The 6,624-nt window shown below is 48.0% G+C and overlaps 1 long non-coding RNA gene across 2 annotated transcripts; it reads right to left on the bottom strand.

Moving 5' to 3' along the window:
* Positions 1–133: 133 nt before the first annotated feature.
* On the bottom strand, positions 134–4,547 carry LOC142880422 (uncharacterized). 2 transcript variants are annotated; one of them, XR_012925437.1, is made up of 4 exons: positions 4,237–4,547; positions 2,102–2,384; positions 1,662–2,012; positions 134–303 (listed from the first exon to the last, which is right to left on the bottom strand). It is a non-coding gene; the product is annotated as an uncharacterized LOC142880422 (long non-coding RNA). The 2 variants fall into 2 exon arrangements; XR_012925436.1 differs by lacking the exon at positions 134–303 and having other exon boundaries at positions 1,262–2,012.
* Positions 4,548–6,624: the final 2,077 nt, after the last annotated feature.

Below are 6,624 nucleotides of genomic sequence, written 5' to 3'. Positions count from 1 at the left end.
TCCGGGCTGGAGGGAACCCTGCAGGCCCGGTAGAGGACCAGGCAGAGCAGGAGGAGCAGCACGGCCACCAGCGCATTGCAGCCGATGGCCACCAGCGCCGCCGTGGACAGCCCGGCCGCGCCCGCCTCAGATTCCATGGCGGTTGACTAGATCTCAGGTTGCCTCCATGGCGCCTCCAGTGGTGGTGGTGGGGAGTTGTGGGGTTTTTCTTTATTTTTTGTGGGTTTCCGCCGCGGTTCCAGAGTGACGCTGCTTGAAAAACAAGGCTCACATTTCCGGTAATCTCCACCAGCCGCACGGCCGCTGCAAGACAGGGACAGATAGAGCAATTAGGACGAGAGGAGACAGGAGGATGAGATTTCTCTTGGATTCCTAGAGGCAGGTGAAGTTTTTTCAATTCTTTTGTCTCTGTGTCAGGTCACGGCAACTGGGCCGAGAGCGGCGGGTGTCCGTCCTTCCCTCCCTCCCTCGTGGCTCCGGGGGGGGTATGTGTGTCACGTCTCCCAGAGTGATAGTCACCTAAACTAACTTCACAATTATGCAAATCTGCCATTTTATTGTCATTGGGGTTTTTTAAAACGGCCGACGCCGAGCTGCTGCCGTCATTTCACATCTCGCACGTCGCTTTTCATCGTCGCACGCCAGCCGTGTTTCCCACTCGCTCTCTCCCCCTCTCTCTCTCTCTCTCTCTCTCTCTCTCCTCTGATGTAGTCACACAACTACTGTCGCTGGCAATTAAAGCCACAATATGGAGACTTGTGATTGTTAGCGGCGTTAAAAGAAAAAAAAAAAAAAAAGATCCTGAAACGTCGTTTGCTGCCAGGTGTCAGATGTGATAATGGATTTCTCCGGATCCCTCTCCTGCTTCCTTTGGTGCGTCACAAACGTCAACTCACAAAGTGTTGCCGCCTTTGGGCCGTCACACCTTTATTCTTCTTTTTTATTTTTTTTTCCCACCACACTCAGCTTCACACTCAAAATCTGCGTGGACCGAGACGCGGCGAGGCTTTTCTTTCCACACTGCGTACGTCTGAATGCACATTATCCTGCTAATTAGACTCTGCCATACAGATGGACTGTACAGCATGCTAATGCGGGCACCTGATATCAGAGCCCAGATTGGAAATTCAATCCTCTTGTTACCCTATTTGATTCATTTGCACGTCCATACATTGACAGTAGAGTGCTGCATTATGTGTTTCACAGATAAACTTCAGCCACAGCGAGCACCTCGTGTCCCTGCTGAAGAAAGACAAAAATACTGTCCAATTCATTAAACTGGAGGAAGAGAAAAAGAATATTTAACACAATTTAATTTCTCGGGATTTTATTGTGCGTTCTGGCTCCTTCTCTTTTTTTTGGCGTGGGCTTGTTTAAATTGGATTGACGAGCCAATTTTACCGTGGAGTTTTCAATCTCCTCCATTTAATAAAGAAGAAAAGGGAAAAAGGACGAACTCAATGAATCACTTTTAGAAGAAAAGCTTTGAATCGCTGAGATTTTTGCCCTACAGCTCTGTGTCACACTTAAACCTCTATCAGTCCATCTTAAACCTGTTAGACACACACACAGGCATACGCACGCACACACACACACACACACACAGGGAGGCAGGTTTTTCCCAGCTAAGAACCCCTAAAGAACTCTCCACAAAGTGACACCTTAATCAGATTCAGCCTCGGCTCCGGCAGCCTTAATGGGAAACAGGGCTGAGCGCAGAGTGTGATGGACACGTCTGGGAGAGGGGTTGGGGGAAAGGGGGGGGTCAGGGAGCGTTTGATCTGGCAGCCCTGTAACTCCAAAGCAGCCTCCACGTCCCGGCAACAACCAGAAGAACGGATGTTCCTCTTAAAAAAAACTTCTCTGCCAGACAGCCTGTGGCGGAAGCGCTGACGAGCCGGCATCACAGCCCAGCATCACTGCTCCACTCTGCCTGCTCCCAGCAGCCCCGCTCACTCAATTCCAGCATCGGTGGGACGTCGAGGAGTCCAAGTCTCAACTACAGCCTGCTGCTGCTGGCAGGGCAAGGGAACATTTTCATATATGTACACATGTATAAAAATAAAACAAATCTTTGGGTCCGCACTTGCTGTTTACTCACCGCACAGCCAACAACAGTTCTGCTGCGGAGTAAATACCTCCTCTGTCTGCCTTGCAGTCGTCCTCCCTGCTCCCCGACACCACCACCACCACCACCTCCCTCCTCCAGCTGTCTGCCGCGCTCTCCTGCTCCCCTCACATCTCACCTCACGTCATCTTTACTGCTGCTCCTGCTGCTGCTGCTGCTGCTGCTGCTGCTGCTGCTGCTGCTGCTGCTGCTGCTGCTGCTGCTGCTGCTGCCTCCTCCGGCTCCCCATCTGCTCGGCTGCGGCACGCAGACACAACTGAGGACGAGGCAGTGGCTGGTGAACATGCTCTTCAGCGGCGGTGGTGGAAGGGGGTGGGGGTGGTGGGGGTGGGAGGTAGAGAGGGAGGTGGGGGGGGGGGCAGCTGTGGTGGTGATATCAAGTGTAAGGGGGAGAGGCTTGGATGTAATTACACAGAGTTGCTGCTGCTGCTGCTGCTGCTGCTGCTGCTGCTGCAGACAGGAGTGGAGGCGGGGTGGTGGGGTGATGGAGGGTTTGGGGGGGGTTGTCAGTGGGGCGGGAGAAGGGTGACGGGTGAGGTTGTACGTCAGCCCGTCAGACGGCAACAATAGCTTTCCCGTCTCGCATCGCAGATGCATCCAAACGAGTTGTTTGGCCGGAGCGGTGAGGAAGACGAGCGGAGTTACGACGGATGAGCTTAAAGGTCCAGTAGCTTCGGACATAGAAAACACACACACACACACACACACACACACACACACACAAAACACTAACTTGCGTTTACATGCACTGAAGTTTTTGGATTTGTATAGTGCAGGTCCACTTCAAAGCAAGGACGCCACCACATATTAACAGCGATGCCCAGACCCAACGTGGGTCAGGTTCCGGGTCTCGCGGCTCCTCCCTGATATCACAGCCGGTGGAAGAACATTTGCAGATCAAGTCGGGAAACAGGGATTAACATTCACGAGTGGCCTTTCACAGACAGATTTTGCCGATGGGAGATTAATGTTTACAGAAAGACGCAGGCGTCCTCTCGTTTTAATCCCCGTTTGCAGTTTGCTTTCTCACACGGCGGACCTTTGGATCGGCGTCCAATCGAGGTAACTACTCGCACAACCGCTAGGGATGTCACTGCACATCTGGCAAAACAAAGCGGCTCCCTGAACATCCTCCGCGGCCCAGAGCTGTAGCAGCGTTCAACCTCCACTGAGCAAAGCAGGAAGTAACTCAGAAAAACAATTCTAACTGCTGTTTGGTGGACAAGTGACCAAGTATGTGCAGGACATCGCAGCCTCAGGATTTCTCCTGTGTCGTTTTGATTTCCTGTAAATGACACTTTCGTCTGCCATTGAATCAGGCCACGTTATCGTTTGCGTCATTAGCATCATTAGCATCGTTAGCTTGGGCCATCAGTTTAATGACAACATCAGGAGTGTGAGGGTGCCGTCGGTTCTCCAAGGAGAGAGGAGATTATCATGCGCTGACGTGATTGCACGGCCAGCGAACAAGGAACAGGAAAACAACGACAACACACACACGCACACACACACACACACACACACACACACACACACACACACACGCACACAGTGCGCGGTCATGTCTCTTTCTATTCCAGATGTCGTTATGTAGCTCGTTCTGTACATAAATGAGGTTTACAGCTCAACAGTTTTTTGGCTGTTTAGTGTCTTCATCCTGGCTCACTGCAGATTTTATCCACTCTTCTCAGATGATGACACACACTGGGCTTTTAAAAAGAAATGCCATCATTGCAAATTGCACTAAAACAACATATAAGTAAATCCTGTCCCTGAGTACGAGTAGACCAGACTCTGGCGATGCTCAGTCCCACTGATTTCCATCCCAAACTGAAAGCAGTGATGCTCTTGCTGATACCGATACCGATACTTTTTTTTGCAGAAGCTAAAAGAAAAGACTATTTAAAAAATATATATATATAATTAAACTAATGATAAACACACAACAACAATGAATCACAGAAACCAACAAAAATTGGACACGCCTTAATCATCAGTTAGTGGGTATGGTGTTTCTGCCCGCTCAAGGCGTTCAGCTTCATTCTCTTGGAACTCGTTAGCAAGTAAAGTTGCGCGTCGTCAACCGTGGAGCTCAGATTCCCACTCACCGGCAGCACTGCAGCACTGTGTGTTGACGTGAACCGCGGCGCAGTCAGAGAGAAACAATGCGTGTCGGAGTGTCACGTCCCAAGAATGAGCACAAGAAAACCGAGCTCCTCCGAGAGTTGGAGCACTGCTGCGGACGGATGAACGGGGCTGAAGGCTGCAGGGATGAATGATCTCTCTCATGGGCTCTTGTTTTTTTCGCTCAGATTGCTCCGACCGCCCAGTTGTGTCGGAGCGATCACAGTAAGAGCTCTGTGTGAGGCCGTGAAGCTCACCCCTGTCCGTGCAGGGCGGGCGGGCAGTGTAAAGTCAGGCAAAAAGTGCGTCGACTGTTTGCTGGGATAAGGAAAAGAAGAAGAAGAAGAAAATCATCTCTCAGCGTTATCTGAGTCTCGTTTTATCATTTTATTGATATGTTTAATATGGCTGCAGAAAAATAAGCGACATTATCTTGGTGTTTGATGAAAGGGTTTGATAGAAAGAAAAGTTGTGTGACTACATCAGAGTTTGATGAAATCAAAGGATGAAAAGCTGGTGATCACACCAGAAAGTGACAGTGACAGTTCCAAGTTCGGGTTTGGGTTCATTTACATTTCTATTGTTTCCTACATAATTCCATGTGTGTCCAGACGTAGTTTTGATGCCGTCAGTGAGAAACTGCAATGCCAATAGTCACGAGAATGAAAAGACATTAAATTCATTAGATGTGTCCAAACTTTTGACTGCCAAGTGTATACAGTTCGTCTGTCTTCAGTTCCATTCTGTCGTTCAATGTCAATGTTTCAGTTCATTTTTTTCTTTTTCTTTTGCTTTTGCCAAAACTTGATTTCTAGAATTTCTTCTGCATTTCCAGCTCCAGACGCGTTTCCTTGTCAGCGCTTTATCACATCTTTATCTTGTATCTTCAGGGCCCTGCTGCTACGACTAGCTGCATTTTTAAACAAAGTCTTTCTGTGTGGGGGGAACTAATTTATTTTCACCGCCGCGGAGCCGAGTTTCCCGAACACGCAGTGTGTTTATCTGCCGCCAACATCTGTTGACTGTTTCACTGTCTGGATCTGGACCAGGGAGAGGAAACGCCGAGCACTTTGCTCGAGACCCCTCTGCAGGCCGACAACATTATTACTGGCAGGGGTGGGAAGGGCCTTCAGAGAAATACTGCGTCAGATTAATAGGCTTTCCCCTAAACAAAAAATGAAATAATCTGCAGCCTTCCCAGTAGCAGATTAATGGATTAGAAGCAGATTATCAGAGCCGGCAGCTTCTTTGAACAGTGAACATAAACTGCACTTAATTTGTGTAATAAAACGTAATGTTTCCAGTTTCTGTGTTCGTACGGTGGCAGTGCCTGTTCATGTGTCCGTCTGGTTGCTCCCACACAGCCTCTAAATTCCAGGATTTGGGATCAAAGTGGGTTATTATGACTTGGACCGAGACCAGGGAGCTGTTGTGAAACAGACTGGCACCCTGGCCGCGCGTAGGCAGCGGGAAGTGTCGTACCGCTCTGTTGTCTCCCAAAACCATGATTGCAGACACATTGCACACACGCACACACACACACACACACACACACACACACACACACTGCATATTTCCCTGAAGCAGAGGAGGACCAGGAAGAAATTTCCACTCATCGACAGTAAATGAAGAATAATTCCTGAAGCTTTTTCTAAAATCCCTGACTGTGTACCAGCTGGGAATAATATATATATATATTCATATATATGAAATATGATGAAAACCTGCCAGTTAATATTCTGCTGCTGGATTCTGGTTGATATTGAAATGTCACGCTGGGCAGGTGGGCATGTTTTTCATAAGGTTGGTGTGTGAACAGCTGATGAGGTCTGAGTCTTTTAATTAGAAAAGTGAAATTACTCACCCTTTAAAATGACTTTTGACAATTTGATGACGCAATATTTTATTTCAATCGATGATAAAGCCAATCAATTTTGTTGTGTGATGGTTTAATGAGTTGTTTTTTCAGTGACAAGTTTTCCTTTGTTTTTGATGGGTATTAAATTGCTGCAACTGTTCAATCATTCATTTATTTATTGTGAATGGGACTTTTTGAAGGACAGTTCTCGTAATTCTCATTATGATTCTCATATGATTTATTTGTCTTGTCGTACGGCGCTTGTGTTGTTAGTGTCTTTGTGGGTTTATTTATTTATTTATCTTGCTCAATCATGTCGCACCGACCACACCTGCTCTGCATCAGCAATCAAACTCAGCCGGTCATCATCAGCTCATCACCTCACAGTATTTCAGCTCCTCTCTGAGCGTCAGCCACTCTTGGTTTGTCCTTCTGCACATCAGGGTGTCTCAGAATCAGTCTGGTTTTAGTTTTGTTTTTTCCTCTGGTGGCTCACAACTATTTTGTTTTTTGT

Source organism: Nelusetta ayraudi, unplaced genomic scaffold (genome assembly GCF_046127955.1).
Source record: "Nelusetta ayraudi isolate G7.1 ecotype Tasmania unplaced genomic scaffold, CSIRO-AGI_Nayr_v1 ptg000168l, whole genome shotgun sequence".
Taxonomy (NCBI): Eukaryota; Metazoa; Chordata; class Actinopteri; order Tetraodontiformes; family Monacanthidae; genus Nelusetta; species Nelusetta ayraudi.
This window is presented reverse-complemented; position numbering and strand designations above follow the sequence as displayed.